Source organism: Sus scrofa, chromosome 12 (genome assembly GCF_000003025.6).
Source record: "Sus scrofa isolate TJ Tabasco breed Duroc chromosome 12, Sscrofa11.1, whole genome shotgun sequence".
Classification (NCBI taxonomy): domain Eukaryota; kingdom Metazoa; phylum Chordata; class Mammalia; order Artiodactyla; family Suidae; genus Sus; species Sus scrofa.
The window spans coordinates 50,356,766-50,382,418 of NC_010454.4; the positions used below are offsets into that span (position 1 = coordinate 50,356,766).

The window sequence follows — 25,653 nt, forward strand, 5'->3', positions numbered from 1 at the left end:
GCAGGTTAAGGGTCTGGTGTTGTCACTGCTGTGGTTTGAGTCACAGCTGTGGCAAGGGTTCCATCACTGGCCTAGGAACTTCTGCATGTAGTGGCAAAAAAAAAAAAAAAAAGTAAAAAATACTTAAAAGGAAAACGTTTTATTTCAATTCATTTCATTTCATTTATTTTATTGCTTTTTAGGGACGCACCCTCGGTATAGGGAGGTTCCTAGGCTAGGGGTCAAATCAGAGCTGCAGCTACAGGCCTACACCACAGGTCATGGCAATCCCAGATCCTCGACCTCACTGGGCCAGGCCAAGACGCAGGTTCAGTCCCTGTCCTCGCTCAGTGGGTTAAGGACCAGGGTTGCTGTGAGCTGTGGTGTATGTAGGTCCAAGACCGCAGCTCAGATCCCACATGGCTGTGGCTATGTCTGTGGTGTACGCTGGCAACTGTAGCTCTGATTCAACCCCTAGCTTGAGAACTTCCATGTGCCGCAGGTGCAACCCTAAAAAGCAAAACTAATTGATTGATTAATTAAACAATTAATTAATGGGCCTGTGTAGAACAAACCTGGAAAGGTGCAATAGAGGGAAAGGAACTTGCAAGAAAACTCAAGAGAAGCTAAAGAGGATGAAGGCCAGGAGAATGGAAGATCATTGAGGTTAAGGGAAGACAAGAAAGGTTTTTAAGGAGGAAGTGGTCAATACAGAGGTTAAAAAAGAAACAGATTCAAAGGACTAAAATGTCCTATGGTGACAGGGTCCATCAGGGACCTTCGTGAAAGGGTCAGGGAATGGCACAGGCCAAAGCCATGGATGTAGAGGCAGAGGAGCAAATGGGTAATGAGTAGTGGAGGACGAGAATCAGCAGTCAGGACCTACTACGTGCCAGTACTATTTGAGGCACTGCTGATTCGGTGGTGAACAAAAAGACAGTATAAAATCTTCAGTGTTCCTACTGTGGTACAGTGGGTTAAGAATCTGACTGCACACAAAAAAACGCAGCTCAGGAGTTCCCCTTGCGGCTCAGTGGTTAACGAATCCGACTGGGAACCATGAGGTTGTGGGTTCCATCCCTGGCCTTGCTGAGTGGGTTGAGGATCCAGTGTTGCCATGAGCTATGGTGTAGGTCACAGACGGGGCTCAGATCTGGCATTGCTGTGGCGTAGGCCGGCGGCTACAGCTCCAAATAGACCCCTAACCTGGGAACCTCCATATGCTGTAGGTGCAGCCCTGGAAAAGCCAAAAAAAAAAAAAAAAAAAAAAAAAAAAAATGCAGCTCAGATCTGATGTTGCTGTGGCTGTGGTGTAGGCCGGCAGCTACAGCTCTGATTCGACCCCTGGCTTGGGAACCCCCGTAGGCCGTGGATGTGGCCCTAAAAAGAAAAAAAGAAAAAAAAAGAATCTGACTACAGTGGCTCAGATCACTGGAGAGGCACTGAGTTCCATCCCAACCTGGCAGAGTGGGTTAAAGGATCCGGTGTTGCTGCAGCTATGGCGTAGATTGATGGCTATGGCTCGGATTCAATCCCTGGCCCAGGAATTTCCGTATGCCACAGGTATAGCCATTAAAAAAACAAAACAGGAGTTCCTGTTGTGGTTCAGTGGAAATGAATCCAACTAGTAACCATGATGTTGTGGGTTTGATCCCCAGCCTCTTTAAGTAGAATAAGGATCCTGCGTTGCTGTGGCTGTGGTGTAGGCCAGCAGCTGTAGCTCTGAATAGACCCCTAGCCTGGGAACCTCCATATGCCGCCGGTGTGGCCCCAGAAAAAGGCAAAAAGACAAAAAAAAAAAAAGTTTAATTGTGAAAGAGAAAACGGGTGGTGCAATGGGGGGGCGGGGAATTCATATGCCCCGCCCATTGGCCTTAAGTCTTAACTGCTGTTCTCTCCTCACACCCCACCCTCCCAGCTGTTCTTACAGGTCTGAGCAGGAAACCTGTTCCTTTTTGGGTCCTGGTGGAGTAACAGTGCATGCACAGGTGCCTGCAGTTGCCCCTAAATGATAATTAGCTTCTTCATCCTTGGTGCTCGGTTCTGCCATCTGTATAGAGGGTGGGGTGGGCATCCCTTCAGAAGGTGTTGAGTGTAAGGCCTTTGGGTCCCTCAAAGAAAATCCTGGCTCAGACTTCAAGCTTCCTGCAGGCTCCGGAGCAGCCCACCCACCTCAGTGCTTGCTGGGTGGCTCACAGCAACCCTGAGGGTCCCATCAAAGAGACTAAGGTCCAGAGAGGGGGAGGGGCCTGCCCAAGGTCCCAGGGGAGGCAGAAATCAATCCAGAGACAGAACCCAGGCCTGAGTTCTTACTTCCTTTGTCCTCGCAAAGCATACTGTGGCCAGAAACAGTGAACTTGAGAACAGTGAACTGTGACCTGTGCAAGCCGCAAGCTGCAGCGTAAGTCACAGATTTGGCTTAGATATGTCACAGATTCGGCTCAGACCCGGTGTTGCTGTGGCTTTGGTGTAGGTCTCAGCTGTGGCTCAGATTCGACCTCTAGCCCGGGAACTTCCATATGTCACAGATGTGGCCCTAAAGATATGAACAGGAGTTCCCGTCGTGGCATGGGGGAAACAAATCCCACTAGGAACCATGAGGTTTTGGGTTCTATCCCTGGCCTCGCTCAGTGGGTTAAGGATCCGGCGTTGCCATGACCTGTTGTGTAGATCGAAGACATGGCTTGGATCCTGTGTGGCTGTGGCACAGGCCGGCAGCTGTAGCTCCAATTTGACCCTTAGCCTGGGAACCTCCAAGTGCTGAGGGTGCGGCCCCCCAAAAAAAAGAAAAAAAAAATAATAAAAAGATAAACAAACCAAAAAACCAAGGGAAAAAAAAATAGCCTGGGAATCTAACTTATACACATTATCAGAAGCAATCTTCTTTCTTTCTTTTTTTTTTTTTTTTTTTGTCTTTTCTAGGGCTGCACTGGCAGCATATGGAGGTTCCCAGGCTAGGGGTCTAATCGGAGCTGTAGCCACCAGCCTATGCTAGAGCCACAGCCGCATGGGATCTGAGCCACTCTGCTACCTACACCACAGCTCACGGCCACGCCAGATCCTTAACCCACTGAGCAAGGGCAGGGATCGAACCCACAACCTCATGGTTCCTAGTCGGATTCGTTAACCACTGAGCCATGATGGGAACTCCAGAAGCAATCTTCTCTTATCCTATAAAATAATTTAGCTTCCCTGCAATCTGGGAAGAGTGTTTTTACTCACTCATCACGTACCTCTTGGGAGGAAAGGGGGATTGCAGGGCAAACTTACTGCATGCTTTATTGCTTCTTTCACTTGGTTTTAACTTTTTTAGGCTGAGACAGAGCATGACATCTAAGGTCAGGGTGAGCTCTGGGTATAATCTGGCAGCGTAGGGAGTTCCCGCCGTGGTGAAGCAAAAAACAACCTGGCCTCGCTCAGTGGGTTGGTGATCCAGTGTGGATCAGACTCAAGCCACAGGAGCAACAATGCTGAATTCTTAACCACTAGGCCACCAGGGAACTCCTAATGGACTTTTTTTATGTTGTGGTCACCTAACATCTTTTGAAAACCCTTCCTACGCATGCCAAAAAAATTTCCCCTTATGAAAGTAGGACAGACTCTTCTATCTAGCCTCCTGCGTAGTTAGGGCAAAGGCATGTGGTCCAGGCTGGTCCAATTGGATACTACTGACTTTGATTCACAGGAGAACTATATGAGGAAGAGGATGCTGCAGAGCGGCAGAGACTCGCCACTTTTGTGGGGCAGTGGGAGTATGCGCATTAGAGCTACTTTCTCTCTTATGTGGGAGACAACGCCCAGTGGTGATGAAAAGCAGGTGTTTTGCTGACAACAGTCCTGGGGTAAAATTGGCATATTGTTCCTGGCTCTTTAGCCTCCAAGCCCAATTCTCTATTCCACTCAGAGGCTGGGTGAGCTATTTATATGTTTAGATACCTTCTTTTGCTGCTTAAACTAGAGTATATTCTGTTATTTGCAGCTAAGTTCCCTGACATTTATAGAAATTCCAGGATGTAGCTAAATATTCTCTAGTCCTAGGAAGAGAACAGTCAAACCCTACCTGAAGCCTCCAGTCTTTCAGGTAGTTGACATAATACATTTTATTATTGTTTATGCCACTTTATGTTGGGTTTTCTGTTCTTTGTGCCTAAAAGCATCGTGATTGATTTCTGGGCACACCTTCAGTGCCTGGTTGTACCTAGATATGCCCAACACATGCTCATTCAAAATCACCTTTTAAAAATAACAATGTAGGAGTTCCCTTCGTGGCACAGTGGAAATGAATCCGACTAGGAACCATGAGGTGGCAGGTTCGATCCCTGGCCCTGCTCAGTGCGTAAAGGATCTGGTGTTGCCATGAGCTGTGGTGTAGGCTGCAGACATGGCTCGGATCTGATGTTGCTGTGGCTGTGGTATAGGCTGGCGGCTACAGCTCCGATTGGACCCCTAGCCTGGGAACCTTCATATGCTGCAGGTGGGGCCCTAAAAAGCAAAAAAAGCAAAAAAAAAAAAAAAAAAAAAAAGACAATGTAGGAGTTCCCACTGTGGCTCAGTGGGTTAAGAATCTGACTAGTATCTATGAGGATGCAGGTTTGATCCCTGGCCCTGCTCAGTGGGTTAAGGATCCTGCATTGCAGGGAACTGCGGTGTAGGTCACAGACGTGGCTTGGATCCTGTGTTGCTGTGGCTGTGGTGTAGGCTGTCAGCTGCAGCTCTGATTCAACCCCTAGCCTCGCAGCTTCCACATGCTGCAGGTGAGGCTGTAAAAAAAAAAAAAAAAAAAAAAAAATTTACTACTCTTTCAGCCACTATCAAGTGTACAATGCAGTGTTGTTAATTATAGTCACAGGCTATGCATTAACCTCCAGAACTTATAATTGGAAGTTTATACCTTTTGAGGACCTTCCTCCCTACCCCAGCTATTTATCATTTCTGACATCTGATTCAGTCCTGACAACTACTCCTTGAAGTAGGTATTATTATTATTATTTTGAATTTTAGGGCCTCACCCTCAGCATATGGAGGTTCCCAGGCAAGGGGTCCAGTGGGAGCTACAGCTGCCAGCCTACACCACAGCCACAGCAACACAGGATCCGAGCCACATCTGTGATCTACACCACAACTCACAGCAATGCTGAATCCTTAACCCACTGAGCGAGGCCTGGGATCGAACCCCCATCCTCATGGATCCTAGTTGGGTTCGTTAACCACGGAGCCATGACGGGAACCGCCCCCCCACCCCCTCCACCTTTTTTTTTCTTTTTTGGCTGCCCCATAGCACATGGAATTCCTGGGCCATGGATCAGGTCCGAGCCATAGCTGCAACTTAAGCCAGATCCTTAACCCACTGTGCCGGGCCAGGGATCAAACCTGCATTCCAGCATTCCCAGGATGCTAAGGATCCCATCACACCACAGCAGGAACTCCTATCATGTCTGTTTTACAGATGAAGAAACAGAGATCTGAAGTTCCCTGGTGGCTTAGTGTGTTAAGGTTCCAGCATTGTCACTGCTTTGGCTCTAGTTACTACTGTGGCTTACGTTCGATTCCTGGCCTGGCCTGGGAAACTCTGCATGCCCTAGGTGTGTCCAAAAAATAAAATAAAATAAAAGAGGCTCAGAGAGGATAAGTATTTTGTTGAAGGCCTCTCCTCTAAGTTGTTCTGATAGAAATGCACATGTAATTCTCCCTGCTATATTAATCTCCATCATCTTCCTACTGCCTAAGGATGTATTAGGTCCCCAGACTCCAAGAATCAGGATGGCTTCCCTACTAAATCAAGACTCAAGCAACGTCCCCAGGCCTTGGCAGGTCTCCAAGTCTCTCTGCTTGGCTCTGCTCTCCTTTTTTCTTTTCTTTCTTTTTTTTTTTTTTTTTTTTTTTTTTTTTTGCTTTTTAGGGCCGCACCCACGGCACATGGAGGTTCCCAGGCTAGGAGTCGAATTGGAGCTGTAGCTGCCTGAGCAACAGCTGCCAGCCTATGCCACAGCCACAGTGACGCCAGATCTGAGCTGCGTCTGCAACCTGCACCTCAGCTCACAGCAACGTCAGATCCTTAATCAACTGAGCGGGGTCAGGAATCAAACCTGAAACCTCTTGGTTCCTAGTCAGATTCATTTCCTCCATGCCACAACGGGAACTCCTGCTCTCATTTTTCCATTGGCTTCCTTCTCAGGCTTTGGGTAAAGACCCATTGATGGCAGCAGCTTTAAGAGTCAAGACCCACCAAGTGGATCATCTGCCTTGATCCCAGAAGCCCCAGGCTCTGGTGTGCTCACTTGGGACCCTTGGCTTCTGGGGCTATTTTCAGGAAGAACGTAAGACAAAAACCTTTCTGCTATGTACAAAAAGGCTGCTTCTGAAAGCCTATCCACCCAGAACCTGCATCAGGACCACCTGGGGGCACCTGGTCACATACAGCTTTCTGGGCTCAACCCACTCTTCTTGCAGGGGGACTAGGAGGCCCTAAGAAGCAGAATGACTTTGTCAGGTAGCCAGGGCTGAACTAGGACAGAAAACCCAGGGAGGAAGGGAGAGAGAATGAGGGGCAGGAAGCAAGTCCAGCCTTGGCTCCTTCCGACTCCCGTGTTACTTTCCCTTTGGCTCCCATCATTAGGAGAAAAGGCCAGTGCCTCCCCTAGCAGGAGCCTTTGGAGGGAGGTAGGAGGCTTCCTGCTAATCGGGGCCTCTGAGTGTGCTCTGAGGGCTCAGGTTGCCGGCTCTCATCTCCCAGGGAGGCTCAATGTAGCGGGCATCTCAGGTCTCCCAGCCCCAGGCACAGGCAGCCTCTGTTACAGGAGGCCTGGCTGGGGAAGGAGCTGGGTAGTTCGAGCTCTAGCAAGTACGAGAGCTGCCTCCTTTGAATGGGCACAGGGAGGCTGGGAGGAGCATGCAGGCAGATGGATGAGCTAGGCTGGGCCTGATCCCCTAGGGAGGGAGCCAGTGGGAGGCCAGGACCTCAAAGAGGAGGCAGGCACCTTCCCTCTGCCCCACAGAACCTGTTCCACTGCTGTCTGGTCTTTAGCTCCTCCCCTGGGCCAGCCTAGGCCCTCAAGGGTAGAGCAGGTAGGCAGAGCAGTGATGAGAGGAGAAGCTGACAGGTGATGGTAGAAAAGAAGCTGGCAGGACCCAGGAAACTACATCTGCAAGAGAAGCAGGCACCCCAGTGCAGGCAGATGCAACCTTTTCCATGGTCACCTGCTCTGGAGCCAGAGTGACCTTGTCATGAGGTGATAGGCATTGCCTCCTGGTTTCATTAATGCCATTTTATACTGCCCCCCTTCCCCAACCCATCAAATATCATCTTGTGGCCGCTGAACCAGTATCTGGTTGGTTAGCTGTAAGAGTTAGAAATAACTCAGAGGTAACGAGTTATTTCAGTGATAACGAAACTGACTAGTATCCATGAGGACTTGGGTTCGAGTCTTTGCCTTGATCAGCGGGTTAAGGATCTGGAGTTGCCATGAGCTGTGGTGTAGGTCACAGATGTGGCTTGGATCCACATTGCTGTGTGTGGTGTAGGCCAGCAGCTGCAGCTCTGATTCCCCTACCCTAGGAACTTCCGTATGCCATGGGCATGGGCCTAAAAAGACCAAAAAAAAAAAAAAAAAAAAAAAACCAAAAAACAAAACCAAAACCCGCAAGAACTGTCTTCTGGTCCCCAATTCCCACTGTGTAGAGGAAAAGAGAGGAAAACAGATCTGGAAGAACCAGGCCATGAAGCTATTTAATTTGTGTGTGTGTGTCTTTTTGCCTCTTTAGGGCCACATCTGCATCATACGGAGGTTCCCAGGCTAGTGATCCAATCAGAGCTGTAGCCACCGGCCTACACCACAGCCACAGCAAGGGATCCGAGCGGCATCTGTGACCTACACCCCAGCTCACGGCAAGCCCAGATCCTTAACCCTCTGAGCAAGGCCAGGGACTGAACCCTCTTTCCCAGGGATGCTAGTCGGGTTCACTAACTGCTGAGCCACGACAGGAATTCCCACGAAGGTATGTAATATGCTCATCACCTTCTCTCATGAAACACTGTGGTAGAAAAGTCACCTACTATTTATTTTATACACACATATTCCATACTTCTGAAACAGGTATTTTGTAATATTTTGGTTAATTTGATGATATTTTACAAAATTCAAAAGACACAAAGTAATTCTCTTTGCCATCCTCAGTTTCTCAGCATCCGACTCTACGACACTGTTGTCGACTTTTTCCTTCCAGAGATATTCTATACTTATCAAACATTCACTTTTTTTTTTTTTTTTTTTGCCATTTCTAGGGCTGCTTCCGAGGCACATGGAGATTCCTAGGCTAGGGGTCTAATCAGAGCTGTAGCCGCCGGCCTAAGCCAGAGCCACAGCAACTTGGGATCCGAGCTGCGTCTGCAACCTACACCACAGCTCACAGCAATGCCAGGTCCTTAACTCACTGAGCAAGGCCAGGGATCGAACCTGCAACCTCATTGTTCCTAGTCAGATTCCTTAACCACTGAGCCACGACAGGAATTCCTCAAATATTTACGTTTTTTAAAATCATAAGCTTTATATACAGTACTCACTGTTCTGTACTTTGCTTTTGCACATAATAAATCTTAAGATCACTTAATTTTAGAAGTTCCCTGGTGGCTCAGAGGGTTAAAGCATTGTCACTGCAGCAGTTGGGGTTGCTGCTGTGGGGTGGGTTTGATCCCTGGTCTAGCAACTTCCACATGCTGTGGGCGTGGCAAAAAAAAAAAAAACACCTATGAAAGTTATGGTTTGATGAATATCCAGGTGCATATTATATATAACTGGGCAGCTGTGTATCTATAAGGTAAATTTCCATTTTATTTTATTTTTTTTCTTTTTGTCTTTTCTAGGGCCGCACCCACGGCATATGGAGGTTCCCAGGCTAGGGGTCTAATCGGAGCTACAGCTGCCTGTCTATGTCAGAGCCACAGCAACTCGGGATCTGAGCAGCATCTGCAACCTACACCACAGCTCACAGCTCATGGCAACACCAGATCCTTAACCCACTAATCGAGGCCAGGGATCAAAACTGCATTCTCATGGATGCTAGTCGCATTCGTTAACAGCTGAGCCATGACAGGAACTCCTATAGTTGTTTTTTTAAAAACGATTTTTATGTTTTCCATATTTTATTTATTTATTTTAGGGCTGTACCTGCTGAGCTGCACAGGAATTCCTGTTGGGTTTTTTTTGTTTTGCCTTTATGATAGGTAACAAAAATGGTATCACCTAGTTTTAATTTGCATTTCTTTCTTATGAATGATGGTGAGCATCTAAATTAGAAACGCAGACGACAGTTTGTAACTGCAGTGGGGTCTGGCCCCTACCCGAGGCTGAGCCACTGTGCCCCCCTTTCTCACAGCAGCGGGTGAGAGTTGGCTGGGCAGCCTGGGCCCGAGCCCTCCCACGAGCTGAGCTGTCTTTCCTACCCCCTCACCTGGGATGAGTAACAGTTTCTTCTGGATGACTGGAAGAGGCATGTTTTATTCAGGCACCCTGGTTTGTCCTGCTTTTCTGTCCCTGAGGGCTGGGTCTTGGCCTCTGATGCAAAACAAAGGAGCTGCAGCACAGAAGTGGCAAGATGAGACCTGTTTTTATTGGGAACAGAGCTGGGGTAGGTGGGGAATGGAAAGGAAGCTGCAGTGGTTGAGTCGAGCGCTGATGAGTCTAAGCCAGGCAGTGGGGCCTGGGGAGGGACCCAGAGGTGTCCCTGACTCCGGACCAGGCACAGTGGAGGAGGGAGGAGGGCTGACGGGGATGGGGGTGGAGTCAGGATGGACGAGGAGGAGGGAGTTGAAGGATGAACAAAGGAGATGAGAAAATGTTTTGTCAGTTGACTGTCCTCCCAGTGGCCATAGGAATGGAGCGGTCACATGTCCACATGAGGGTTGGTTAATTGGGCTCGTCCGGGTACAGCAGGTTAGACCAACTCTGGGCGTATCCTTGCATCTGGCTTTTTGCAATGACACAATCTGGTTTCCAGGAAGATCATGAACACAGCACTAGCTTTTCTCCTGGCTTAACCTCCTGGATCTAGCTTCCTCTCTGATGCCTCCTGCTGTCCCTGTGGTGCAGGGAATGGTGAGTTGGAGACTGGGCTGTTGGCCTGCAGGCCAGACCAAGTCAGAGCTGGAGGAAGAGCCGGCAGATTGGAGGTGGGGGTAAGGGGGAGACTAGCGCCCACTGAGCCCAGCCCTCATGCAGGTTCCAGAGTGTGTCTGCTGCTGGCCTGAGAGCAGAAGGTCAATCAGACCTGGAGGCCCCTGCCCTTTCCAGGCCTCTGTGTTCTAGATCCTTCCACTTCAGGCCATGTTTCTTCCAGTGATTCTCACCCTCTCTCTCCCAGAGTTCTCAGTCTCAAATGAAAACTCTCATGTAGCAGCAAAGAACTCATTATCAGTACCTTAGTCTCTCTAAAAGAGTTTGCTGATAAATTTGAATTTCAGATAATGAATAATTTTTCAGTACAAGTATATCCCAAATATTGCATGGGACCTACTTATATACTTTAAAAAAAAAAAGGTCTTATTTGAAATTCTACTTTAACTAGGCATCTTTTAAAAAAATTGGCTAAATCTGGCAACACTGTCAGTTTTCCCTCAGCAGGTGGAGACACCACTGCCTGATGTCTCACGGGCCCTGCTCCTCTATTTATTTAGTTAACGTTTTGGCCTTGCTAGGGGCGAGGGTAAGTTCCTAGGTCAGGGCTGGAACCCAAACCACAGTAGTCATCTGTCAACCTGCTGCAGTGACAAAGCCAGTATCCTAACCCACGGAGCCACAAGGGAACTCCAGGCTCTGATCCTTTAGAGCTGGGAGGGGGGGCTTTACCTCCATTCACTAAGCAGACGAATCACAGGACAAAACTCTGAAGAGGGCGTTCAGTCCCCTTAGGGTGAGAAAACTAAGGCTCAAAGAAGTGAAATGACCTGCCTAAGATCAGACAGTAAATCAGGCGCAGAGGAAGAATCGCAGCCCTGGCCCTGCGGACTCCCAAGTTCAAGCTCTCTGCCCTCCCTACTCGGTCTGGCAAACCACCCCCACTCCAAGGGGCAAGGCCTAAGGGTGGGCTTCCACCCGGCAATTCTCACTGGAGGAAAAAAGGCCGGCGCCGCGGAGGCCCCCAGGCGCGGAACCGACAGGATTTGGTGCTAGAATATTCCAAGTGATTTTGAAACCAAGCGCCTCTTAGTAATAACAAAACCAACCCAGGTCATTTGCATAGCTCTCGGCAGTTGACAAAGGGTGTCCCCGGCAGTCGATTAGAATAATAAAGAAAGCAGATGGAAGAGAAAATGCCTGCAGGACCCCTGGGCAGGCCCGGGGACTTTTCCTGCGCTCAATCCGGGTGTGGCGGGGGGAGGGGACGGGAAGAGAGGGCAGAGGGGGTCTTTCTCTCGGCTGACTTCCAGGAATTCCGGCGTTAGGGACCTAGACCCCCACCCCACCCCCGCTCCCCGCCCGCCTACGGCTCGGGAGGCAGATCTGGGCAGGGCTTAGAGCCCGGGTAGCGGCGCCGCTCCGGTGGGTGTGAACTAGTGGGGGCATCATTTCCTGACACTTCCAGGTGGGCCGGGGCCCCTGCCTGTGCCCAGCCAGCCCCAAGGTGACTTCCAAGGAAGGACAAGGTGGGTCAGGGAAGGCTGGCGGGGAGGGGCTTGTAACCTCTGCATAGGGGAGAGAATGGGGGTGGAAGGGAGAGTTGGGGGGAAATGTGGTCAAAATGAGACTTACCTAAGTTAAACCTTGTTTTCCTCTTGAGTCACAGGATCCTCTCGGATCCTTTACTGTAAGTTCTCACCTGCAGTTAGCAGAGACTGCTCAATACTTGAGTTTTGAGTCTTCTTTTTTTTCGTGCCACGTGCTGCTGGTGGGGGAGGGGTTGGAGTGGGGGTGGGGTTAGAGGTGGGAGGGGCCGCTTCAGGCCACCTGGGGCTCTTAGGGCGTGTCAAGGACCTTCGGGTATCTTTCTACGTAGCTGGAAAGAAGGAATGGAGGAGAGAGGACAGAGATAGAGAGGGCGGCAGGCAGGAAGGACGATGGAAAGATGGATGTGAATATGGATAATCTGTTCTGATGACTTTCTTTTTCTCCTTTAAGCTGCTGTGTCCAAAGTGTAGTCTCGTTAAGCTGATTCGAAGTGGGGAGGAGGACATGCTGATGTGACCCCAAGTTTACCTTTTTTTTTTTGTCTTTTTGTTTTTTTAGGGCCGTACCCAGTGCATATGGAGGTTCCCAGGTTAGGGGTCAAATCAGAGCTGCAGCTGCTGGCCTACACCACAGCCATGGCAATGCAGGATCCTTAACCCACTGAGCGAGGCCAGGGATCAAACCCGTGTCCTCATGGATGCTAATCGGTCGGCTAACTGCTGAGCCACGATGGGAACTCCCCAAGAGTACGTTTTATCCTGCAAAGGGAAATGCTTTGAAAAAAAATCCAGGAGTTCCCGTCGTGGCGCAGTGGTTAACGAATCCGACTAGGAACCATGAGGTTGCGGGTTCGATCCCTGCCCTTGCTCAGTGGGTTAACGGTCCGGCGTTGCCGTGAGCTGTGGTGTAGGTTGCAGACGCGGTTCGGATCATGCGTTGCTGTGGCTCTGGCGTAGGCTGGTGGCTACAGCTCCGATTGGACCCCTAGCCTGGGAACCTCCATATGCCGCGGGAGCGGCCCAAGAAATAGCAAAAAGACAAAAAAAAAAAAAAAAAAATGAAAAAAATCCAGTGGAAAGAACTGGGTAGAAAAAAAATTTTTGATATGAAAAAATTACTATATAACGATCATCAAACTGGATTTTAAAAAATCTGGAAAAGAAGTTCCAGTTGTGGCACAGTGGAAATGAATCTGACTAGAAACCATGAGGTTGTGGGTTCCATCCCTGGCCTTGCTCAGTGGGTTAAGAATCCAGCATTGGGAGTTCCCGTCATGGTGCAGTGGTTAACGAATCCGACTAGGAACCATGAGGTTGCGGGTTCGATCCCTGGCCTTGCTCAGTGGGTTAAGGATCCGGCGTTGCCATGAGCTGGGGCTTGGATCCCGAGTTGCTGTGGCTGTGGTGTAGGCCGATGGCTACAGCTCCGATTCAACCCCTAGCCTGAGAACCTCCATGTGCCACAGGAGCGGCCCTTGAAAAGGCAAAAAGACAGAAAAAAAAAAAAAAAAAGAATCCAGCATTGTTGTGAGTTGTGGTGTAGGTTGCAGACACTGCTTGGATCTGATGTTGCTGTAGCTGTGGTGTAGGCTGGCAGCTACAGCTCCGATTAGACGCCTAGCCTGGGACCCTCCATATGCTATGAGAGCGGCCCTAAAAGCAAAAAAAAAAAAAAAAAAAAAAAAAAAAAAAAATCTGGATAAGGAGTTCCCAGTGTGGCTGAATGAGGATGCAGGTTTGATCTTTGTCCTCACTCAGTGGGTTAAGAATCCGGCATTGCTGTGAAGTGTAGTGTAAGTTGCAGATGAGGCTTGGATCCTGCGTTGCTGTGGCTGTGGTTGTGGCTCAGGCCCCAGTTGCAGCTCTGATTGGACCCCTAGCATAGGAACTTCCACATGCCACAGGTTTGATGCTTAAAAAAAAAAAAAAAAAAAATTCTGTAAGTAACATCAGCCTGTTTGTCAGATGGAAGGCTGATTCTGTGCACAGATGTAGGCTGATTCTGTGCAGAGATCTAACTGCCAGAGAAGGTCTTTATCTCAATAAAATCTACTCAAATATTTTTATCAAGAATGCTAATGACTGCAGGGGTCAGGAAATACATCAGGCAAAAGTTCTGCCCTAGGTGGGCATGGGACGATGGGCACAGTGAGGTTGTCCTCAGGTCCAGGCAGGTCCCAGCCCTCTGAATCTCATCTGTAAGAGGTGTCCTGGAGGACGTGGTGTGGCCAAATGGCCACTGCAGTGCCCTGGGGACTGCATGTTGGGATAACCGAGTTGGGAAGCATCTGGGCAGTTACTGCGAAGCTCCATGCCCACTCTGTACACCTGCTCCTCAGCACGTGCCAAGGGAATGGAGTGCACGGATCCATCAAAAGACACGGCCGCATGCACCACCGACCCCCCACCCCACCCCCTCACCATCTCATGCTATGAGGCACAGTCACACCACCCTTGTAGGGAGCAGTTTTTTCTTTAGTTTCAGTTCCCAGCGAACCCCTCTTCCCCACCCAGCACACGCTCCCACCTGGAGGAGCAGTAGACAGGAAGGCAAGAGAAAAGGCAGCCCGTTCAGTATCTGCGGGCATCTCCGGCACCTAGAGTCCTCAGGCCTCAGAGCTGCCCACTCCCCAGCCCCACGGAGCTCAGCACTCTCGCTGGTTTCTGCAGCCTTCTTTTTTTGTGTGTCTTTTTAGGGCTGTATCCACGGCAGTTCCCAGGCTAGGGGTTGAATGGAGGCTGCAGCTGCCAGCCTGCCCTACAGCCACAGCTATAGCATCACGGGATCCAAGCCACATCTGCCACCTACACCAGAGCTCATGGCAACTTAACCCACTGAGCGAGGCCAGGGATTGAACCTGGGAGTCCTCAGGGATACTAGTTGGGTTCTTTACCGCTGAGTCACGACAGGAAATCCATTTCTGCAGCTTTCTCGCTGGTCAGAAGAGGGCGGGCTTCTCTTCCAAGGCGTGCCAGGGATTGAACCCGTATCCTCATGCAGACTAGGCTGGTTCTTTTATTTTTATTTTTTTCGCTTTTTAGAGTCGCAGCATATGGAGGTTCCCAGGCTAGGGGTCCAGTCAGAGCTACAGTTGCCGGCCTACACCACAGTCACAGCAGTGCCAGATCTGGCTCACAGCAACGCCAGATCTTAACCCACTGAGCAAGGCCAGGGATCAAACCCGCAACCTCATGGTTCCTAGTTGGATTCGTTTCTGCTGTGCCACAATGGGAACTCCCCACTAGTCCAGTTCTTAACTCTCTGAGCCATGACCTGGGAACTCCTACAAGCTCCCACTTTCACTCACTCACATTGCAAACAATCCTCTAGGGAAACCTTGACTAGCCCAATGGTGCTATAAGCTGGGCAAGGAGACAGGGGAGAGGAGCGGGGAAGGGAGGAGAGGGGAGGCAGTTCTGGAGACAGTGTGGCTGGAGAGGTCGGGCTGCATTTGGGGACTGCAGGTGCCACACCAGTTCCCTTTCTGGGAACTCAGTCTCTCCTGGCCAGTTAGAATCAAGCCTCTCCCTAGGGATCTGCCTGCTAGCAAAAATTGGAGCCAAGAAAATGCCATTCATTTTGAGTGATGGAGTCAGCTGGTAGTTGTCTGGCATTTGTCCCTTGGGTTGATTTAGACACATGCCCATCCTCTGCCTCCCACAAGCCTCTGCAGTGGGGCCAAGTGTGCCTACAGGCAGAGGAGGGAAGGCTTTTCCACTCTTTTTTTCTCCTGCTGCAGTGTGTAGCAGCTTGATGTGGCATTTCGGTTCCTGGCTCCCAGACGGGGGATTGAACCTAGGCCTCCATGGTGAAAGCGCTGAAATCTGACTACTAGACTACCAGGGAACTCTCTCCTCTACTGGTCTTTTTTTTTTTTTTTTTTTTTTTTTTTTTTTTTTTGCTATATCTTGGGCCGCTCCCGCGGCATATGGAGGTTCCCAGGCTAGGGGTCTAATCGGAGCTGCAGCCACCGGCCTACGCCAGAGCCACAGCAACTCGGGATCCGAGCCGTGTCTGCAACCTACACCACAGCTCACGGCAACGCCGGATCCTTAACCCACTGAGCAAGGGCAGGGACTGAACCGGCAACCTCATGGTTCCTAGTCGGATCCATTAACCACTGCGCCACGACGGGAACCCCTCCTCTACTGGTCTTGAGCATCTCTTTCCTCAATCACCAGCTCTGCCATTTGTGCTCCACCCCTCCCTGCCTGCCTCTTGCTGATGTCCGGGGCAGGGGCGGGGGTGGGGGGAATGGCGGGAGGAGGGAACCCCCCAGTGTCTTCCTTGACCGTGATTCCCACTCAGCTGAGGATTGGGCTACATCCCTTCATCTGAACCTTCACCTGGCCCAGCCCACCCCCAGGAGCTGGATCCTAGGTTTGTCTCTGGCCACACATGAGACCCAGGCTGAATGAAGTTCCTATGTCTCTAGGGACAGAGGCAGGGAACGGGTTCAGAGCTGAGGCAGAGAGAAGCTGCTTGTAGTTCATAGCTTGGGACACAATTGTGGGCATAAGTAGCGCGTATGTATTTTTTAAAAAAAGCATCACGTGGGAGTTCCCATCTTGGCGCAGTGGTTAAGGAATCCAACTAGGAACCATGAGGTTCCCTGGCCTCGCTCAGTGGGTTAAAGATCCGGCATTGCCGTGAGCTGTGGTGTTGGTCGCAGACTCGGCTCGGATCCCGTGTTTCTGTGGCTGTGGCATAGGCCGGCGGCTAGGACTCCGATTGGACCCCTAGCCTGGGAACCTCCATATGCCGCGGGAAGCGGCCCTAGAAAAGACAGAAAGACAAATAATAATAATAATAATAAAATAAAGCATCATGTTTTAAAAAAATCACCACTGGAGTTCCTGTAGTGGCTCAGTGGAAACGAATCTGACCAGGAACCATGAGGTTGTGGGTTCGATCCCTGGCCTTGCACAATGGGTTAAGGATCTGGTACTGCTGTGAGCTGTGGTGTAGGTCGCAGACGTAACTCAGATCTTGTGTTGCTGTGGCTGTGGTGTAGGCCAGCAGCTACAGCTCCGATTCGACCCCCTAGCCTGGGAACTTAACCAACTGAGGTTAAGGACCTGGCGTTGCTGTGCGCTGTGGTGTAGGTCACAGATTAGGCTCACATCCTGTGTTGCTGTGGCTGTGGTGTAGGCTGGCAGCTGTAGCTCTGATCTGACCTGTAGCCTGGGAACCTCCATATGCCACAGATATGGCCCTACAAAGAAAAAAAGAAATCACCACTTAGGAGTTTCCTGGTGGCTCAGTGGTTTAAGGATCTGTCATTGCCAATGCTGTGGCTCTGGTTGCTGCTGTGGTGTGGGTTTGGTCCCTGGCCTGGGATGTTCTGCATGCTGCAGACAAGGCCAAAAAAAAAAAAAAATCACCACTTAACAGGTTCACATTCTGGTTCAACCTCAAGAATAGTCCCAGGAGTTCCCATCATGGCTCGGTGGTAACAAACCTGACCAATATCCATGAGGACACTGGTTCGATCCCTGGCCTTGCTCAGTGGGTTAAGGATCTGGTACTGCTGTGAGCTGTGGTGTAGGTCACAGACGTGGCTCAGATCTGGTGTTGCTGTGGCTGTGGCATAGGCCAGCAGCTACAGCTCCAATTCGACCCCCTAGCCTGGGAACTTCTATATGCTGTGGATGCAGCCCTTTTTAAAAGAACAGCCCCAAACATACAGGCATGTTCACGCATGTGCAGGCACTCGTGAGTGTGCACAGGCACATGTAGGCACACATGGAATTGTGCATGCAGTAAGAGTACCCTTGAATGCTGACAGGTTTATGCATTGTCTCCAGCAACTCACTGTGCAGGTGCTCTGTCAGCCTCCAGTTCTGACAGGCTGTGTCTCTGGGCCGCGATGTGAAGGGCAGAGACTGCCAAGCCCGGTGGAGGAGAAGGGGGACCACGAAGCATCTGTACTCCGCTGGGAAGGCGCAGCCTCCAGGAGCGGTTCCCACCCTTCCTCCCTTTGGCAGACTTTTCCAGGAGGGAGTAGGTAGGGTGGCGGGCTCGAGTTGGTGCTTCTGGGCTTGCGGGAGCTGATTGGGCTTTCTGCGTATTTAGTAATGTTGCCAGTTTGGCCACGGTGGGAGTATTTACACCACAGCAACTGGCAAACGCTACAATTTCTCCCTCCCCACTCAGTTAAGCATTTCCCCAGAGGGAGGTCCCGTTGTGGTGCAGTGGAAATTTTTTTTTTTTTTTTTTTGTCTTTTTGTCTTTTCAGGGCTGCACCCGGGAATATGGAGGTTCCCAGGCTAGGGGTCTAATCTGAGCTACAGCTGCTGGCCTAGCCACAGTCACAACCATGTGTGATCTGAGCCAAGTCTGCAAAGTACACCGCAGCTCACCGCAACGCCAGATCCTTAACCCACTGAGCGAGGCCAGGGATCGAACCCGCAATCTCATGGTTCCTAGTCAGATTCGTTTCAGCTGCTCCATGATGGGAACTCCTGCCCTGGTAACTTCCATGTGTCATGGGTGTGGCCCTAAAAGCAAAAAATTTTTTAAAAAATCACAAAAACAACCAACAAAACAAAATGTTTTCCCAGAACACAACTGAAACAGGAACAGAATTGCTTCCTGTGGAAGCTCTCACCTGACCTACTGGGCCACATAAGCAGGAAAAATGCTGAGGGAAGGGTGGGAGGTGGGGGTGAGTGTGGGGAACAGCTCTTCCCACACCTGTGGGTGGCCCGGGTTACGTGGACGGGGGTTGTGGGGTCCGGCGAGGAGCGGGGGAGGGTCCATCCTTCTGATGTGCCTTGGTGCCCAACATCTGTGACTGTTTCCTTTGCCTGGAAACCCTTTTCCTTCTCTATCACAGTTTGACCTTCAAGGCGCAGCTGAATTTCTGCCCACTCTGAGAGGGTTTCTGGATGCCCTGCAGGTAGTGGGGATGGAGTCTGGAGCCCAGCCAGGGCCCCACCTCTGCCACTTACTAGCTGTGTGGCTTTGGGTGACGTAACTGATCAGAGCCTTGATCTCTTTCTTTATAAAAGAGGAGGGATGATATTTAGGGCAGCGCCGTGTAAGCATTGAGCAAGGCCACCTGTGGGACACACATGGGACAGGGCTGGCATAAAACTAACCATTGATAAATGGCAGTTCCTTTTCCCTCCTCCTGTCCAGCCCTTGGCAGATTGCAGACACCTCTGATTAGCCTGAGTCACGATAATTGTACAGGCACCAACGTGGCCAGATTGGCTGTCAGATTGGATTATAAAGAGTCCAGATTCATGCTGTTTACAGGGGAAACATCTGAAACAAGGCTATGGAAGGTTGAAAGTCAGTAGGAAATACTTTCCAAAAGAAAAGTGGTGTGGCTCTGCAAATGTCAAAGAAAATATTATTTAAGACAGAAGATATTTATGAGGGAAAACAAGAATGGCTATATCGTGATTATAGGAATAGCCTTCTAAGATGAAACAGTTCTCGAGTTGTATGACCGAATAATATATCCTTAAACATATAAAGCAGCTATCAAGAAAGTGAAAAGACAGGCATTCCCGCTGTGGTGCAGTGGAAACGAATCTGACTAGGAACCATGAGGTTGTGGGTTCGATCCCTGGCCTCGCTCAGTGTGTTAAGGATCCGGCATTGCCGTGAGCTGTGGTGTAAGTCGCAGATGTGGCTCAGATCTTGCATTGCTGTGGCTCTGGCGATTCCACCCCTAGCCTGGGAACCTCCATATGCCGATAGTGTGGCCCTAAAAAGACAAAAATAAATAAGTAAATAAATAAAAATGGGCAAAGGACTTGAATAGACATTTCTATGGAGAAGATATGCAAATGATCAATAACCACATGAAAAGATGTTCAACATCATTAGTTGTGAAGGAAGTGCCAGTCAAAACCACAGTTAAGGAGTTTCCGTCATGGCTCAGTGGTTAATGAACCCGAGTCGTCTCCATGAGGACTCGGGTTTGATCCCTGGCCTCGCTCAGTGGGTTAAGGATCCATCATTGCTGTGAGCTGTGGTGTAGGTCACAGACATGGTTTGGATCCCACATTGCTGTGCATGTGGTGTAGTCTGGCAACTATAGCTCCAACTGGACCCCTAGCCTGGGAACTTCCACATGGCCATGGGTGCAGCCCTAAAAAGGCAAAAACAAAACAAAACAAAACAAAAAACAGGTAATGAATGTTTACCAGGGTGTGGGGAAATCCGAACCCTTGCATGTTGCTGGTGGGAATGTAGAAGGAAGCAGCCTCTGTGGAAAACGATCTGGCAGTTCCTTATGCGTTCCTGTCGTGGTGCAGTGGAAACAAATCCAACTGGGAACCATGAGGTTGCGGGTTCGATCCCTGGGCCCGCTCAGTGGGTTAAGGATCTAGTGTTGCTGGATCAGCAAAAAAAGGAATGTCCAGAACAGGCAAATCCATAGACGCAGGATGTAAACTGGCAGTTGTGAGGACTGGGGTGGGGGGTAGAAAGGAGATATTGGGGGCAAATGTGGCATGACTGCTAATGGGCACAGGGTTTCTTTTTTGTGCTGGTGAAATGTTTTAAAGGTGATTGTGATGATGCATAACTCTGAAGAGCCTAAAAACCATTCAACTATACAATTTCAGTGGGTGAATATGTGGTATATGAATTATATATCAATAAAGCTAATTGGATAGATGTGTTAATTCACCTTCACTTTATTCTGTCTTTTTTTTTTTTTTTTTTTTTTGGCCACTTGGCAGCATATGGAGTTCCCAGGCCAGAGATCAGATCTGAGCTGCGGTTGTGACGGTAGCAGCCACAGCAACATCAGATGCTTAACCCACTGTGTCGGGGCTGGGGATGGAACCTGCATCCTGGCACTGCACAGACACTGCCCCTCTTGTTATGCTGCAGCAGGAACTCCTTTTCTGTCTTTTGATTTGGTGTCTGCTCCCCAGAAAATGCCCATTGTCCAGCTTGTTGTCTTTTTTTTGGGGGGGGCGTATTGCAGCATATGGAAGTTCCCAGGCTAAGGGTTGAATTGGAGCTGTAGCTGCCTGCCTATTCCACAGCCACAGCAATGCCAGATCCTTAACCCACCAAGGGAGGCCAGGGATCAAACCTGTGTCCTCATGGATTCTAGTCAGATTCATTTGCGCTGAGCCACAACAGGAACTCCTATCACCCTTATGTTGGAAGAAAGCACCTCCCCTGTTTGTCCTTGGGTGTTTTGACAAGGAACGGGAGGCTGCAGTCCAAAGTCTTGTATTGACCTTGGGTCTGAATATGCCTCTGGAAGTGTGCCCCCCTTCTCTTTGGGGGCTGGATGGAATCAGGCTAAAGATGTGTCTTCTGGCAAGAGGTCTCATCCCTGTAGTTGTTTGGCTTTTTTTTTTTTTTTTTTTTGCTTTTTAGGGCCATACCCACAGCATATGGAAGTTCCCAGGCTAGGGGTGGAATTGGAGCTTCAGCTGCTGGCCTACACCACAGCCACAGCAACGCCAGATCCGAGCTGCATCTGCCTCAATGACTTACACCACAGCTCACAGTGATGCTGGATCCTTAACCCCATTCAGCAAGGCCAGGGATGGAACCTGAGTCCTCATGGATACTACACGGGTTCATCACTGCGGAGCCACAGCAGCAACTCCGGGAATATGATTGTTTCTGCCTCATCACAGGCATGGTGATAACGAAGTCGTACTGCCTGGGGCGATTTTGCATTGGATATGCGGGTACCCTGAGTGCACCCAGGGAAGGACATGTCTCTGCCCCAAAGGAACGCCCCCTGAGAGCAGAAGTGGGAAAAAGGGGGACCCTCTTTTCTTGTTCCATTCTCCTTCCTCCCACACTGATTCTGCCACAGAGGAGGGGTCTGACCTAGAACCTGGACTGTGAGTCTACAACCCAGTAGACAGATGGGGAGACTGAGGCCCAAAGACAGTCCAAGGTCCAGCCCCCGGGCCTGGCTGGCTGAGTCACCAGAGACCCCCCAGGGCAGGGCCTTTGCTGACTCCGGGTGAAGCCCCTTTTAACGGTGGTTCTCCCTGGCGCCCAGCCTCCGAACTGCCTCTTAGTGAAGAGAGGTCTTGAGCGGCACCTGGTGGTCACTGGCCATCATAACTCTGGGTTTTTTTGCCTCTTTATGGCCATACCCGAGGCATATGGAATATCCCAGGCTGGAGGTCAAATCGAAGCTGAAGCTTCCAGCCTACACACAGTCACAGCACGCCGGATCCTTAACCCACCGAGCGGGACCAACGATCGAACTCTCGTCCTTGTGGATACTAGTCAGGTTTGTTACTGTTGAGCCACTGGGAACTCTTGTATCTTTTTCTTTCTTCTTTCTTTTTTTTTGTTTTTTGGTCTTTTTTAGGGCCACACTCGTGGCATATGGAAGTTTCCAGGCTAGGGGTTGAATTGGAGATGTAGCCGCCGGCCTAACCACAGCCACAGCCACGCCAGATCCGAGCCGTGTCTGTGAACTACACCACAGCTCATGGCAACGCCGGATCATTAACCCACTGAGCGAGGCCAGGGATTGAACCCACTACCTCATGGTTTCCAGTCGGATTCGTTTCCACTGTGCCATGATGGGAACGCCTTTTTTTTGAATTTATGGTTTTGCTTGGATATATGCCCAGAAGTGGAATTGCTAGATCAGATAGTAGCTCTATCCTTAAGAAAAAATCCAGTCTTTTACTATTAAATATGCTATTAGTTGTGGATTTTTCTAGGCGCCCTTTTTCAGAATGAGCAAGTTCCATTCTATTCTTAGTTTGGTTTTAATCAGAAAAGGGTAGCATTCATCTTTGGCACAGTGGGTTAAGAGTCTGACTGTAGGAGTTCCTGTTGTGGCGCAGTGATTACTGAGTCTGGCTAGGAACCATGAGGTTGCAGGTTCGATCCCTGGCCTCGCTCAGTGGGTTAAGGATCCAGCGTTGCCGTGAGCTGTGGTGTAGGTCACAGACGAAGCTCAGATCCTGAGTTGCTGTGGCTCTGGTGTAGGCTGGTGGCTATAGTTCCGATTGGACCCCTAGCCTGGGAACTTCCATATGCCATGGGAGTGGCTCCAGAAAAGGCAAAAAGACAAAAAAAAAAAAAAAAAAAAAAAAAAAGAGTCTGACTGTAGCAGCTTGGGTTGCTGTGAAGGAGTAGGTTTGGTCCCTGGCCCAACACAGTGGGTTAAAGGATCTGGCATTGCTGCAGCTGGCCCAGGAACTTCCATGTGCCTCAGAAGAGGCTATAAAAAAATTATGATTATTATTTTTGTCTTTTTAGGGCTGCACCCATGGCATATGGAAGTTCCCGGACTAGGGGTTGAATCAGAGCTGCAGCTGCTGGCCTACACCACAGCCACGGCAATGCTAGATCTGAGCTGCATCTCCAGCCTATAGCACAGCTCATGGCAATGCTGGATCCTTAACCCACTGAGCAAGGCCAGGGGTTGAACCAGCATCCTCATGGATACTAATTGGGTTCTTAAGCCTCTGAGCCACAATGGGAACTCCAAAAAATTATTATTATTATTATTATTATTTGTCTTTTTGCCTTTTCTAGGGCCGCTCCCGCAGCATATGGAGGTTCCCAGGCTAGGGGTTGAATCAGAGCTACAGCTCCCCGCCTGCACCACAGCCCCAGCAACGCAGGATCCAAGTCGCATCTGCATCCTACACTGCAGCTCACAGCAATGCCAGATCCCCAACCCACTGAGCAAGCCAGGGATTAAACACTTCCTCATGGATACTAGTCGGAATCGTTTTCGCTGTGCCACAACGGGAACTCCCAGCAATAGATAATTAGTTCAAGCTGTCTGGTATGGGGCCACAGGCTCCTCTCTTTCCACCTTAGCTTCAAAGGGATTGTGGGCAAGACCTTCCCCGGTTTCTTCCCTCTGGGCAGCCTCTCTCTGGTGGCTTGGTGGTGGGGTCATCTCAAAGGAACCAGGAGCCAGGGACTCCTTCTTCTCCTTGGTGGAACTGCTGGACATGGGACACCTGGAGGCAGAGCTGGAACTGGAACCTGAGACACAAGTTGCCGGGACTCCAAATTCTTTTATTGGGAGCCATGACTCAAGCATGCGTTTCGGCTCTGTCCCCCTCTCAGTTTCAGTTATGCTTGAATACATGAGAAGACAGGTGTTGTCTATTTGCATGAGGGTCTAGGTCGTCCCCTAGAAAATAATTGCCCCTAAAGAACGAGAGAGAGGAGTTGGAATCTGAGCAACAGCTCTCTGCCTGCCCCACAGCCACAGCTACGCAGGATCCAAGCTGCGCTGTGGCTCAGCAGTAACACATCTAACCAGTATCCGTGAAGATGTGGGTTCGATCCCTGGCCTCGCTTAGTGGGTTAAAGATCTGGCATTGCCGCAAACTGTGGTGTAGGTCGCAGATGCGGCTCAGGTCCCATGTGGTTGTGGCTCTGGTGTAGGCTGGCAGCTGCAGCTCCAATTCGATCCCTAGCCTGGGAACTTCCATATGCCGCACTTGTGGCCCTATAAAAAAAAAAAGTAACGATAATGAGAGAGTCAGCTTGGTGGGAGCAAACCTCCAGCCCATCACTTAGGCTATGTTCTGCTTCTCAGACCCTGGTCCCCACCGAAGGGGGAAGGAAATGTGAACACAACTATGGGGATGGCTTCCTTGGGTTCCTGAAAGGGGTCAGAAGTCCCACAGAGAAGCACTTTTGTGTGCAGAGAACATTCCATAAACAAGCAGGACTCCCTCTGCAGGATCCCCAAAGAGGTAGGGTCATCTTTTCAAAAGGGGGTAGAGGGAGTTCTCCTATTACCCAGCAGGTTAAGGATCAGGCATCACTGCAGCAGCTTGGGTCAATGCTGGGGCGAGGGTTCCATCCCTGGCCCAGGAATTTTCACAGTCCTCATGCTATGGGCATGGCTAAAAGGGTGGGGGAGGGTGGACAGAGCTCTAGCTATTTGCTGGTAAAGGCTAGAGTGACAGAAATACCTTTGCTGAAAATGATTACTCTCAAGTTGCTGCAGCTGGTGGCCTGAGAAGCACATTTCTTTACTCATTCAGAACACCTGTTCTGTCTTCTTGGTCTGGTTAAAGCCTGGACCAGACTCTGGAGGAGGCAGGAAAGGTGCCTTTCCTTTGAGGAGCTCCCTGACCCACTGGTAAGAAAATCCCACTAATTAGCAGTATGTTTTCTGATAAAGATAGCCAAGCCTACAGACTTCCTGGAGGAGGTGACCCCTGAGTGGAGGTTGGAAACAGCAGATCTGATCATGAGACCAATGGTTAGATATCAAAAGCTCAGGGAGGGATTCCTGTCGTGGCTCAGTTGTTAACAAATCCGACTAGGAACCATGAGGTTGCAGGTTCAATCCCTGGCCTTGCTCAGTGTGTTAAGGATCCGGCGTTGCCGTGAGCTGTGGTGTAGGTCACAGACGCAGCTCGGATCCTGCGTTGCTGTGGCTGTGGCGTAGGCCGGCAGCTACAGCTCCGATTCGACCCCTAGCCTGGGAACCTCCATATGCTATGGGAGCGGCCCAAGAAATGGCAAAAAGACAAAACAAAAACAAAAAAACTCGGGGAGGAGTCCCGTCGTGGCTCAGTGGAAATGAATCTGACCAGTATCCATGAGGACACAGGTTAGATCCCTGGCCTTGCTCAATGGGTTAAAGGATCTGGTGCCGCATGAGCTTTGGTGTAGGTTGCAGACTCAGCTTGGATCTGGCCTTGCTATGGCTGTGGTGTAGGCCAGCAGCGGTAGCTCCGATTAGACCCCTAGCCTGGGAACCTCCATATGCCGACAGTATGGCTATAAAAAGCAAAAAAAACCCCCAAACCCAAAAAACCCCAGACAAACAGCTACCAAATCAGGAGGGCCCAGGTGAAGAGGGGGAGTGGGCCTCTGCAGGAACAGAGTCCTGGACTTTCTGATGTAGTTACACCCATGTGGCCCAGGCAGCTTTGATCCCACAGCTGCATGTCTAGCACACGGTCGCATTTGTTGTGTTTTATAGTATTATTTTTTGGTGTGATTATAAAAACTATACATGCCACTACTTTTTTGTTTTCATTTATTTTTGCTTTTTAGGGCTGCACCC

At 50.0% G+C, this 25,653-nt stretch overlaps 1 protein-coding gene across 1 annotated transcript in view; it reads right to left on the reverse strand.

The window, feature by feature from the left end:
- The window catches only part of UBE2G1 (ubiquitin conjugating enzyme E2 G1), a 110,585-nt gene extending 98,729 nt beyond the window's left edge, over positions 1-11,856 (reverse strand). Inside the window, exon 1 of the transcript XR_002337327.1 lies at positions 11,724-11,856. The gene's annotated coding sequence lies outside the window, so the exon portion shown is untranslated. The remainder of the gene's footprint in view (positions 1-11,723) is intronic.